The 13,410-nt window shown below is 46.5% G+C and overlaps 1 protein-coding gene across 1 annotated transcript in view; it reads left to right on the top strand.

Moving 5' to 3' along the window:
* Positions 1–10,273: 10,273 nt before the first annotated feature.
* The window catches only part of sec22a (SEC22 homolog A, vesicle trafficking protein), a 65,895-nt gene continuing 62,758 nt past the window's right edge, over positions 10,274–13,410 (top strand). The window contains exon 1 of the mRNA XM_078229297.1: positions 10,274–10,584. The gene's annotated coding sequence lies outside the window, so the exon portion shown is untranslated. The remainder of the gene's footprint in view (positions 10,585–13,410) is intronic.

Genomic DNA, 13,410 nt, shown 5'->3' with positions numbered 1-13,410 from the left:
GGGATATTCACAGGAACCTCATTGCAATGTTAATGTAAGCCTACTTGTGACATTAATAAATAAAGTTTTAAAAAATAGCACAGTGGTTAGCACTGCTGCCTCACAGCGCCAGGGACCCGGGTTCAATTCCAGCCTTGGGTGACTGTGTGGAGTCTGCTTGATCTCCCCGTGTCTGCGTGGGTTTCCTCCGGGCGCTCCGGTTTCCTCCCACAGTCCAAAGATGTGCGGGTTTGGTTGATTGGCCATGTTAAATTGTCCCTTAGTGTCAGGGGATTAGCAGGGTAAATACTGATTTAATTTTATTTTATTTTATTTATTATTGTCACATGTATTTGTACCTGGTGAAAAGTATTGTTACTTGCATGCTATACAGACAAAGCATACCATTCATAGAGAAGGAAAGGAGAGAATGCAGAATGTAGTGTTACAGTCATAGCTAGGGTGTAGAGAAAAATCAACTTAATGCGAGGTAGGTCCATTCAAAAGTCTGATGGCAGCAGGGAAGAAGCTGTTCTTGAGTCGCTTGGTACGTGACCTCAGACTTTTGTATCTTTTTCTATTTGGAAGAAAGTAGAAGAGAGTATGTCCAGGGTGCGTGGGGTCCTTAATTATGCTGGCTGCTTTGCCGAGGCAGCGGGAAGTGTAGACAGAGTCAATGGATGTGAGGCTGGTTTGCGTGATGGACTGGGCTTCATTCACGACCCTTTGTAGTTTCTTGCGGTCTTGGATAGAGCAAAAGCCGTACCAAACTGTGATACAACTGGAAAGAATGCTTTCTAAGTGGGGTTACAGGGATAGGATCTGGGTGGGATTGTTGTCAGTGTAGGTTTGATGGGCTGAGTGGCCTCTTTCTGTACTGTAGGGACTGTATGATTTTGAGGGAGTGTGTTCCAGACACTCAACCCTCTGAGGGATAAGGAAAATCTAATCTGTCTTAAAAGAGTGATCCTTCGTTTAGTTAATTAGCCCTGTTGTTCCACCTATCGCAGGTCCTCTTCTGTCTTCCAGTTTCCCTGCCCCTGTTGGACGTGCTCAGCATCTGTTACATCCCTTAACTTCGGCCAATTCTGACAAAAGGACATTGACCTGAAACATTGGGTGGAATTTCCCATCCCGCCAGCCACATGAATATTGGCGGGCGGGACACAGACCATGTAAAGGTCCGTTGACCTCGGGTGGGATTTTCCGACCTTGGGCGTGCGGCTGGGAAACCGCCCAACAACTCTGTTTCATTCCACAGATACTACCTGACCTGCTGTTTGTTTCCAGAATTTTCTCTTTGTATTTCAGGTTGCAGCATCCACAGTATTTTATGCTCAGCGTTTTGCCATGTCTCCTCCAAACTCACCATGAGGGGATGAAGTAGAAATGGTCAAGAGCCTCAGGTTTCCAGGTGCCCAGATCACCAACAACCTGTCATGGTCCCCCCATGCTGACACTATAGTTAAGAAAGCCCACCAACACCTCTACTTTCTCAGAAGACTAAGGAAATTTGGCATGTCCGTTACAACTCTCACCAACTTTTCCAGATGCACCATAGAAAGCATTCTTTCTGGTTGTATCACAGCTTGGTATGGCTCCTGCTCTGCCCAAGACCGCAAGAAACTACAAAGGGTCGTGAACGAAGCCCAGTTCATCACTCAAACCAGCCTCCCATCTATTGACTCTGTCTACACTTCCCACTGCCTCAGAAAAGTAGCCAGCATAATTAAGGACCCCACGCACCCCGGACATTCTCTCTTCCACCTTCTTCCCCCGGGAAAAAGACACAAAAGTCTGACATCACGTACCAACCGACTCAAGAACAACTTCTTTCTTGCTGCCATTAGGCTTTTGAATGGATCTACCTCGCACTAAGTTGATCTTTCTCCACACCCTGGCTATGACTGTAACACTATATTCTGCACTCTCTCTTTTCCTTCCTTATGTACAGTATGCTTTGTCTATATAGCATGCAAGAAACAACACTTCTCACTGTATACTAATACATTTGACAATAAATCAAATCAAAATGAGCAATATGTGTAGGTTAGAGGGATTAGGAGGGAAAATATGTGGGGTTACAGGGATAGCGTCTAGGTCGGGTTGTCTGTGCAGACTCAATGGGCTGAATGGCCTCCTTCTGCACTGTAGGAATTGTATGACATAGCCTGCAGTGTCAGCCATTGCTCAAAGTCAGCACTCCTGCCTATCACGTTGATGGTTGTGGGTTCAATTCCCACTCAAGGACTCGAACACAAATATCAAGGCTGCCACTCCACTGCAGTAGTGAGGAAGTGCTGCACTTGAGCATTGCTGAGAAAACATGTTGTCGAAACTTGCACCCACCAGGACAACATATAGAAAAGAACCATTTATACTCCATGAGAAGAGAGTGCTGGATGGCAAGTGGACTTTGATCTATAGAGGTGTTACCATGGAGAATGCACCAGTTAGGCGTATTGGCCATGCTAAATTCTCTCTCAGTGTACCCGAACAGTCGCCGGCGTGTGGCGACTAGGGGATTTTCACAGTAACTTCATTGAAGAGTTAATGTAAGCCTATTTGTGGCACTAATAAATAAACTTTAAACTGATGACTGACGGTTAACTGCCAAGCTTTGTTTAAATTCAAATCAAGCAAGTTGACTCTGATTGGTCAAAGCACTGTCCTGGGGATCGAACCACCAAATGGCTGTTAGAGAATAGAATAGGAAATAGAATCCCTACAGTGCAGAAGGAGGCCATTTGGTCCATTAAGCCTGCACCGACAACAATCCCACCCAGGGCCTATCCCCGCAAACCCACATATTTACCCTGCTAATCCGCTTGGTACTAAGGGTCAATTTAGCGTGGCCAATCAACCTAACCTGCACATCTGTGGGACTGTGGGAGGAAACCAGAGCACCCAGAGGAAACCCATGGAGACACGGGAAGCAGTGGTTAGCACTGCTGCCTCACAGCGCCAGGGACCCAGGTTCAACTCCGACCTCAGGTCACTGTCTGTGTGGAGTTTGCACATTCTCCCCATGTCTGCTTCTATGATTCTAACTCCACGCAGAGAGTCACCCGAGGCCAGAAGATGTGCGGGTTAGGTTGATTGGCCAGGTTAAAAATTGCCCCTTAGAATCCTAAAAAAAAATGTGTAGGTTAGAGGGATTAGTGGGTAAATATGTGGGGGTAGGGCCTGGGTGGGATTGTGGTCGGTGCAGACTCGATGGGCCGAATGGCCTCCTTCTGCACTGTAGGGTTTCTATGATTTTCAGAATTGAACCCCGATCCCTGGTGCTGTGAGGCAGCAGTGTTAACCACTGTGCCACTTGCTGTTTGGTTGAAAAAGGCACAATGTGTGTCGGTAGCCAGAGGACACACATTTTAAATTATTCACAAAAACCCAGCAGGAGATGAAAATTTTGTTTACCCAGCGAGTTACGACCTGAAATGCACAGCCTGAAAGCATATTCAATAATAACTTTCAAAAGGAAATTGGATAAATAATTGAAAATAGGAAAAGGTATGGCCGTGGGGCTAATTGGATAATTCTTTCAAAGGGCCGGCACAGGCATGATAGGCTGAATGGCCTCTTTCTGTGTGAAATATAAAGCAATAGTGAGAAAATTACTACATTTCTACATGACCTGCCAACTAGATGCAAGCTCTACAGCTCATAGAGAAGGTAAATGGAATGTTGGCATTTATTTTAAAGGAAATGGCGTATAAAAATAAAGACGTTTTGTTAAAACTATACAAGGCACTGGTTAAATCATACCTGGATATATTGTGAACAGTTTTGGTCCTCTTGTCAAAGGAATGATATGCTTAATGTTTATTTATTAGTCACACATAGGCTTACATTCACACTGCCATGAAGTTACTGTGAAAATCCCCTCGTCGCCACACTCCAGTGCCTGTTCAGGTTCACGGAGAATTTAGCCTGGCTAATCCACCTAACCTGCACATCTTTGGACTGTGGGAGGAAACCAGAGCACCCGGAGGAAACCCACGCAGACACGGGAAGAACGTGCAAACTCCACACAGACAGTGACCCACGCCGGGAATTGAACCCGGATCCCTGGCGCTGTGAGACAGCAGTGCTAACCACTGTGCCACCGTGCCACCCCACGCCTCCCTGGCATTGGAGGCAGTCCAGAGAAGGTTCACTAGGTTGATCACGGGTATGGAGGGAATTTCTTATGAGGAGGTTGAATAGGTTGGACCTGTACTCATTGGCGTTTAGAAGAATGAGAGGTAATCTTATTGAGACATATAGGATTCTCATAGCGTTTAACAGGGTAAATGCTGAGAGGTTGTTTCCCCTTGTGGGAGATTCTATAACCAGAGAGCATAATCTCAGAGTAAGGGTCGCCCATTTAAGACGGAGATGAGGCTGGGTCGTTAAGTATGTTCGAGACTGCGATAGATTTTTAATCAGTAAGGGAATCGAGGGTAATGGGGATAAGGCAGGAAAGTGGGTTGAAAATTATCAGATCAGTCATGATCCCATTGAATGGCAGAGCAGATTCGATAGGCCAAATGTCCTATTTCTGCTCCTATATCTTAGGGTCTAATTTTTCTGCCATGGGGAAGCTTTTTTTCCCCCCCAAGGGAAGATAAGCAAATAAATAGAGCATAAACTTGGACCTTAAAAAAATGATTCTGTTTGAAAATGCAAAGTTATTGTCAGTGTTTTCACACTTCAGTGCAATGGGAACAGAATTTAAAGAAGCAAATGATATGGTTCAAAGAATCTACAGAAAGCCTGGCTTGGACAGATTTGAGAAGTGATAAAGGCCACAGATAGGTCAGGAGATTTGAAGTACCCTGGTTCTGATGAAGCAAAAGGAGGACAATATACAGCAATAATAGTATTTATTTTCAGAGCTATGCAATCATTTTTTTACTTCAATGGTGTGAAATAATATGAGCAGAGTGTGTGAAGGGACAGTGTGGATAAATTGAAGCCTAAGTCAGATGCATAAAACCTCATCACAAGTGAGGGTGATGAGATAATGCAGCAGAAATACTGCCCTCAGCATTCAATCTGGATTTTACAACCGTATTGTTTATTTTGATTTGATTTATTATTGTCACATGTATTTACAGTGAAAGGTATTGTTTCTTGCACTCTATACAAAGCATACCGTTCATAGAGAAGGAAAAGAGAGAGTGCAGAATGTAATGTTATAGTCATAGCTAGGGTGTAGAGAAAGATCAACTTAATGCGAGGTAGGTCCATTCAAAAGTCTGATGGCAGCAGAGAAGAAGCTGTTCTTGAGTCAGTTGGGACATGACCCCAGACTTTTTTGTATTTTTTTCCAAAAGAAATAAGGTGGAAGGGAGTAAGTCCGGAGTACGTGGGGTCCTTAATGATGCTGGCTGCTTTTCTGAGGCAGCGGGAAGTGCAGACAGTGTCAATGGGTGGGAGGCTGGTTTGAGTGATGGACAGGGCTCCGTTCATGACCCTTTGTAGTTTCTTGCGGTCTTGGACAGAGCAGGAGCCATACCAAGCTGTGATACAACCAGAAAGAATGCTTTCTATGGTGCATCCGTAAAAATTGATGAGAGTTGTAGCTGACATGCCAAATTTCCTTAGTCTTCTGTCGTTAGTCATTGGTGGGCTTTCTTAACTATAGTGTTGGCATGGGGGGACCAGGACAGGCTATTGGTGATCTGGACACCTAAAAACCTGAAGCTCTCAACCATTTCCACTTCATCCCCATTGATGTAGACAGGGGCATGTCCTCCACTATGCTTCCTGAAGTCGATGACTATCTTCTTCGTTTTGTTGACATTGAGGGAGAGATTATTGTTGCCGCACCAGTTCACCAGATTCTCTATCTCTTTCCTGTACTCTGTCTCGTCATTGTTTGAGATCCGACCCAATATGGTGGTGTCATCAGCAAATTTGAAAATCGAGTTGGAGGGAAATTTGGCTGCACAGTCATAGATGTACAAGGAGTATAGTAGGGGGCTGAGAACACAGCCTTGTGGGGCACCAGTGTTGAGGATGATCGTGGAGGAGGTGTTGTTGCCTATCCTTACTGATTGCGGTCCGTGGGTTAGGAAGTTCAGGATCCAGTCACAGAGGGAGGAGCGAGCCCCAGGCCATGGAGTTTGGAGATAAGTTTCTTCGGAATAATGTTGTTGAAGGCTGAACTGTAGTCGATAATTAGGAGTCTGACAGAGATGCCTTTGTTACCTAGGTGTTTGGGTAAATGTTCAGGAGTTTTAAGCATAACTAAGATGTGCTTTATCGTTTTCTGATGTGTTGTCTACTTGCTGGGGTAAGGTCTTTTGTGTCACGGTATCATACAGCACTGGAAGCCACTCTGTGCATCACACCTGTGCCAACTTGGCTCCCACCCTGTTTGGCATCTTCTGCTCCACCCTCCTGACCTTTGTCTTCCCTGCAGACATGGAAGGAGTCAGAAATGTTGTCTCTCGGAGGAGGGTGTTTCCTACACTGGAGAATTTTAGTTAAATGGAAGGATTGGATAGAACATAGAACATAGAACATAGAACAGTACAGCACAGAACAGGCCCTTTGGCCCACGATGTTGTGCCGACCTTCATCTGAAACCAAGATCAAGCTATCCCACTCCCTACCATCCTGGTGTGCTCCATGTGCCTATCCAATAACCGCTTAAATGTTCCTAAAGTGTCTGACTCCACTATCACTGCAGGCAGTCCATTCCACACCCCAACCACTCTCTGCGTGAAGAACCTACCTCTGATATCCTTCCTATATCTCCCACCATGAACCCTATAGTTATGCCCCCTTGTAATAGCTCCATCCACCCGAGGAATAGGATAGGCTAGGTTTGTTTTGTTTGGAACACAGGAGGCTGAGGAGAGACTGAATGATCGTGCAAAAATTATGAGGAGTCTAGATGGACAATAAGGCTTCTTTCCTTTGGTTGAGGAGTTCATAGAAGTCATAGATTCAAGTTAAGGGATAGGAGGTTTGGGGGAGAGGGAGTTCAAAGGGAAATGCTTTCACCCAGAGGAGAGTGAGGATCTGAAGCTTACTACCTCAATCGATTGTAGAGAAACCCTCAGAACATTTAGAGTCGTTAGAAATGCACTTGAAGTGCTGTAAGCAACCAAGGCAAAGAGATGTAGGGGTACAGGTTCATAGCTCCTTGAACGTGGAGTCACAGGTGGACAGAGTGGTGAAGAAGGCATTCGGCATGCTTGGTTTCATTGGTCAGAACATTGAATACAAGAGTTGGGAGGTCTTGTTGAAGTTGTACAAGACATTGATAAGGCCACACTTGGAATATTGTGTACAGTTCAGGTCACCCTATTATAGAAAGGATATTATTAAACTAGAAAGAGCACAGAAAAGGTTTACTAGGATGCTACCGGGACTTGATAGTTTAAGTTATGAGAGGCTGAATAGACTGGGACTTTTTTTCCCTGGAGCGTAGGAGACTTAGAGGTGACCATATAGAGGTCTATAAAATAATAAGGAGCATAGATCAGCTAGATAGTCAATATCTTTTCCCAAAGGTAGGAGAGTCTAAAACTAGAAGGCATAGGTTTAAGGTGAGAGGGGAGAGATACAAAAGGGTCTAGAGGGGCAATATTTTCACAGAGGGTGGTGAGTGTCTGGAACAAGCTGCCAGAGATAGTTGTAGAGGTGGGTACAATTTTGTCTTTTAAAAAGCACTTAGACAGTTACATGGGTAAGATGGATATAGGTGGATAGGGGCCAAATGCAGGCAATTGGGACTCGCTTAGTGGCTAAAAAAGGGCAGCATGGACGAGTTGGGCCAAAGAGCCTGTTTCCGTGTTGTAAACCTCTATGAATCTAAGACGACCGGCCAGGAGCTGGAAAGTGGGAATAAGCTGGATGGGTCCTTTTGTGGCTTGGTGCAGACAAGATGGGCCAAATGGACACCTTCCGTGCTGTAAATTAGTATGCTTTCCTTGAGGGAAAGGGCAACTGGGGATGGGCAATAAATTAAAGTTTAAAGTTTATTTATGTCACAAGTAGGCTTACATTAACACTGCAATGAAGTTACTGTGAAAATCCCCCAGTCACCACACTCTGGCGTCCGTTTGGGTACACTGAGATTTGATTGGAATTATTATTGTCACATGTATTGTATACGGTAACAAGTATTGTTTCTTGTGCGCTATACAAAGCATACCGTTCATAGAGAAGGAAAGGAGAGGGTGCAGAATCATAGAAACCCTACAGTACAGAAAGAGGCCATTCAGCCCATCGAGTCTACACCGACCACAATCCCACCCAGGCCCTATCCCCATATATTTTACCCACTAATCCCTCTAACCTACGCATCTCAGGACACTAAGGGGCAACTAAGGGGCAATTTTTTTTTAGCATGGCCAATCAACCTAACCCGCACATCTTTGGACTGTGGGAGGAAACCAGAGCACCCGGAGGAAACCCACGCAGACACGAGGAGAATGTGCAAACTCCACACAGACAGTGACCCAAGCCGGGAATCGAACCCAGGTCCCTGGAGCTGTGAAGCAGCAGTGCTAACCACTGTGCTACTGTGAATGTAGTGTTACAGTCATAGCTAGGGTGTAGAGAAAGACCAGCTTAGTATAAGGTAGGTCCATTCAAATGTCTGATGGCAGCAGGGAAGAAGCTGATCTTTAGTTGTTTGGTATATGAGCTCAGACTTTCGTATATTTTTCCCAACGGAAGAAGGTGGAAGAGAGAATGTCAGGGGTGCGTGGGGTCCTTAATTATGCTGGCTGCTTTGCCAAGGCAGCGGGAAGTGTAGGCTAAGTCAATAGATGGGAGATGTTCCCAAAGGAGGATGCGTCCCCTTGCTGAGGTTGAAGGTGGTCTCTTGGTGACAAACCATCAGGCCATTGAGACTTCCTCTCAATATCTCTCTTCCGGATGCACCTTAATGAGGGAGAATTTTAGCATGGCCAATGCACCCACCCAGCAGCTGAGTAAATGCTGGCCAGCTAGTGATGCCCATGTCCCACAAATGAATAGAGTCATCGAGATATACAGCACAGAAACAGGCCCTTCAGCCCAACCTGTCCATGACGACCAGGTTTCCTAAATAAAAAAATTCCCTGGTGTCCTAGCCAGTATTTTTTTAAATATTCTGATATTTAATTTTGCTTGTGTTTAGTACTAACTACATCGTTATCTATAGTTATGACCCTATCTGTAGTTATATCCTATGTAAATGCAGCATCCTATCTTCTTTCTCACATATACCCTCTTTTGGGAAGAACAAATGAGTTTGCAACTTGTGTCATTCTTGGGAGTTTGCAAATATCATAGAATCATAGAAACCCTACAGTGCAGGAGGCCATTCGGCCCATCGAGTCTGCACCGACCACTATCCCACCCAGGCCCTATCCCCACATATTTTACCCGCTAATCCCTCTAACCTACACATCCCAGGACTCTAAGGGGCAATTTTTTAACCTGGCCAATCAACCTAACCCGCACATCTTTGGACTGTGGGAGGAAACCGGAGCACCCGGAGGAAACCCACGCAGACACGAGGAGAATGTGCAAACTCCACACAGACAGTGACCCAAGCCAGGAATCGAACCCAGGACCCTGGAGCTGTGAAGCAGCAGTGCTAACCACTGTGCTACCGTGCCGCCCCGCTAATGGTTATATCTGATTCAAGAAGCTTTTCCTGCCCCCGGCGATGTCCTTTTAATAATAAATGCGGTTTCTCAGACTGTCTGCAAACTTATCAGGAGCTGCAGCCTCGCGTGCCACGTTAGCACAAGACACGTGGCTTCTGATTGACAGCTGGCGATCCCCGCTCCGTGTGCGCAGCTGCGAGCCCGAAGAGGACGCGCATGCGCCTGTCAGCTCGGGTGAAGCGGCGGCAGGTCCGGGGCGAGGAGCACAGGACGCATGCGTCCAGTGGCCCCACGGAGGACGCGCAATGTGCGCATGCGTCCGATGGACCGCGGTACGAAGGCGGATTGCATACACCAACACAACAGAAACAGATTTACTGCATTTCTGAGATTTTCCAGCGTTTTCTGTTTTTGTTTCCGATTCCAGTATCCGCAGGAATTTGCTTTTAGATAAGTGTACGTGCACCTGTCGGTCTGAGGCGGGGGTGCTGTGCGCGCATGCGTCCCTTGATCCGAGCCAGGATGCCCTATACGCATGCGTCTGTTGATCGGAGCCAGGATGCCATGTGCGCATGCGTCAGGTGAAGCCAGGATGTGGTGTGCGCATGCGTCCATCTTGGCCGGGCAAGTGGATGGTGTGCGCATGCGTCCATCTTGGCCGGGATCGAGGATGGTGTGCGCATGCGTATCCGGCCCGCTCCTGCCGGTGTCCGGCCCTGACGCGTGCGCGGCTCCTCTGCTAGGTTTGGTGGGAGGGGGCGGGGCGGGGCGGGGCGGGGGTGACAGGCCGGAGATCAGGACTCCCGGAGCCCGGCGTTCCTCCAGATCCGCCCGGCTGAATCTGCGCCACAGCATCCAGCTCCACTGACATCAGGCGGGAAGCTTCAGGCCTGAGCTCCCGGGGAGAGTGGGGGTTGGGGGGGAGTTGGGGCCGGTCACTGGGACAAGGCCGAGGCCTGGGGCCTGGGAGGCAGCAGGAGGAGTCGCTTGGAGCAGCAGCTGGGTAAGCAACAGACACAGAGTGGCAGTGAGTGAGAGTCCCACTCACAGCAAAGCAATCCAGGCTGTCACTGCCATTACACTTCACTCAGGCTGCAGGAAGGTTTGTAATAGAGCTCCATCCCCAGGGCTCAGTGCCTGGACCCTGAATCCTCCTGATATATTGATATTATATATTAACCTTATACCTTGGTGGACAGGGCACACTTACAAAATCTTTCCATGATGCCAAACTTGGAAGCACTGAGAGGAGGATGGTGTAAATTCGCTTCAAAAGGACTTGATTTGATTTTTTATTTGATTTATTATTGTCACATGTATTAACATAGTGAAAAATATTGTTTCTTGCAAGCTATACAGACAAAGCATACTACCATTCATAGAGAAGGAAATGCGAGTGCAGAATGTAGTGTTACACTCATAGCTAGGGTGTAGAGAAAGATCAACTTAATGGAAGGTAAGTCCATTCAAAAGTCTGACAGCAGCAGGGAAGGAGCTGTTCTTGAGTTGGTTGGTATGTGACCTCAGACTTTTGTCTCTTCCTGACGGAAGAAGGTGGAAGAGAGAATGACAAGTTGGTGAATGGGCCAAAAGGTGAACCTTTTGGCGACACGGTGCTTAGCACTGCTGCCTCACAGCACCAGGGACCCGGGTTCGATTCCCGGCTTGGGTCACTGTCTGAGTGGAGCCTGCACATTATTCCTGTGTCTGCGTGGGTTTCCTCCGGGTGCTCCAGTTTCCTCCCACAGTCTGAAAGATATGCTGGTTAGTTGCATTGGCCATGCTAAATTCTCCCTCAGTGTACCCAAGCAGGTACGGGAGTGTGGCAACTAGGAGATTTTCACAGTAACTTCATTGCAGTGTTATATGTAAGCCTACTTGTGACAATAAATAAACTTTAACTGATGAAGTTCAATGTAGAGAAATGTGAAATGATTAGTTTTTAAAAGGTACCTGGATCTGCATTTGAAATGTAACCCTGTACCACACCAGATGCTGGAAGGTGGGGCATGCTTCTAGTGGTCGAGTCATTGTTGTATTGAGCTGCTTTCTTTTTTGGCTGACGTGATGGACTGAATGGCCTGTTTCTGTGCTGTAACTTTTCTATGGTTCTATTTTGGTAGGAAAAACATCTTAAGGTCCGGGAGCAGAGGGTTCTGGATATGCATAGATCATTGAAAAAGGCAGATAAATGCAAAATACTGAAACAAAAACAAAAATGCTGCAAAATCTCAGCAGGTCTGACAGCATCTGTGGAGAGAGAATAGAGCCAACGTTACGAGTCTAGATGACCCCTTGTCAGTGAAAATGGCAGGACAGGTGGAGAGAGCAGTAAATAAAGCATACAGTTCCTGGGCTCTGTTAATCGGGACATAAAGTGCAAAAGCAAAGAGGTTATTTTTAACTTGTATAAGGCACAACTTAGACCTCAGCTGGAATATTGCATCCAGTTACGGACCTAGCACTTTATGAAAGATGTGAAAACATTAGGGTGTAGAAAAGTTTAATGAGATAGTTCCAGACATGAGGAACTTCAATGATGAAGACCATTTGGAGAAGTTGGACTGTTTTCTTGGACTGGAGAAGGCTGAGGGATTTGATTGAGGTATTCAGAATCATGAGGGGTCTGCCAGAAAGGGGAGGGAGAAACTATTCCCACTCATGAAAGGATTAGGAAAAAGAAGGAATAGATTTCAACGTAATTAGCAAAAGAAGTAAAAGCAACATGAGGAAAAACTTTTTTCACGCAGCGAGTAGTTAAGCTCTGGAAAGCACTGCCTGAGAGTGTGGTGGAGGCAGGTTCAATTGAGGCTTTCAAAGGATACTTAGATGTTTCTGAAAAAGAAGGATGTGCAGAGTTATGGGGAGACGGCGGGTTTATAAGGCAATCTGAACAGGCCAGATGTCCTCCTTTCCACTGGAAAAAGCTCTGTCAGAGGGACAGCACTATGGGAGTGCCGCACTGTCGGGGGGACAGCACTGGGAGCGGTACATTGTCAGAGGGTTTTTAAAATTTCTTTATTCGTTTGAGATGTGGGCATTGCTGGCTCGGCCAGCATTTATTGTCATCCTTAATTGTCCTTGAGAAGATGGTGGTGAGCTGCCTTCTTGAACTACTGCCGTCCCTGAGATACATCCACAGTGCTGTTAAAGGGGTGAATTCCAGGCTTTTGACGCAGAGACAGTGAAGGAACGGTGATATACTTCCAATTCCGGAATGGTGAGTGACTTGGAGGAACTTCCAGGTGGTGGAGTTTCCAGGTATCTGCTGTTGTCCTCATCGATGGTAGTGGTTGTGGGTTTGGAAGGTGCTGCCTAAGGAACCTTGGTAAGTTCCTGCAGTGCATCTTGGAGATGGTACACACGCTTGTCACTGCTCGTTGATGGAGGAATTGCATATTTGTGGAAGGGGTAGCAGTCAAGTGGGCTGCTTTGTCCTGGATGGTGTCGTGCATCTTGTGTTGTTGGAGCTGCATTCATCCAGGCAAGTGGAGAGTATTCCAATACACTCCTGACTTATACCTTGTAGAAGATGGGCAGGCTTTGGGGAGTCGGGAGGTGAGCTTCCCGCCACAGGATTCTTAGCCTTTGGCCTGCCACAGTTTATATTTGTCTAGTCCAGTTCAGATTCTGGCCAGTGGTAACCCCGACTTTGTGATAGTGGGGGATTCAACAATGGTAATGCCATTAAATGTCAAGGAATGATGGTTAGATCCTCTCTTGTCAGCCCAAGCCTGAATATTGCCCAGGTCTTGCTGCATTTGGACACGGACTTTTCCAGTATCTGAGGAGCCGCGAATGGTGCTGAACATCGTGCAATCATCAGCGA

The sequence above is a fragment of the Mustelus asterias genome, chromosome 14 (genome assembly GCF_964213995.1).
Source record: "Mustelus asterias chromosome 14, sMusAst1.hap1.1, whole genome shotgun sequence".
Lineage (NCBI taxonomy): Eukaryota > Metazoa > Chordata > Chondrichthyes > Carcharhiniformes > Triakidae > Mustelus > Mustelus asterias.
Note: the sequence above shows the minus strand (reverse complement) of the source record. Positions and strands in the feature narration are given on the sequence as shown.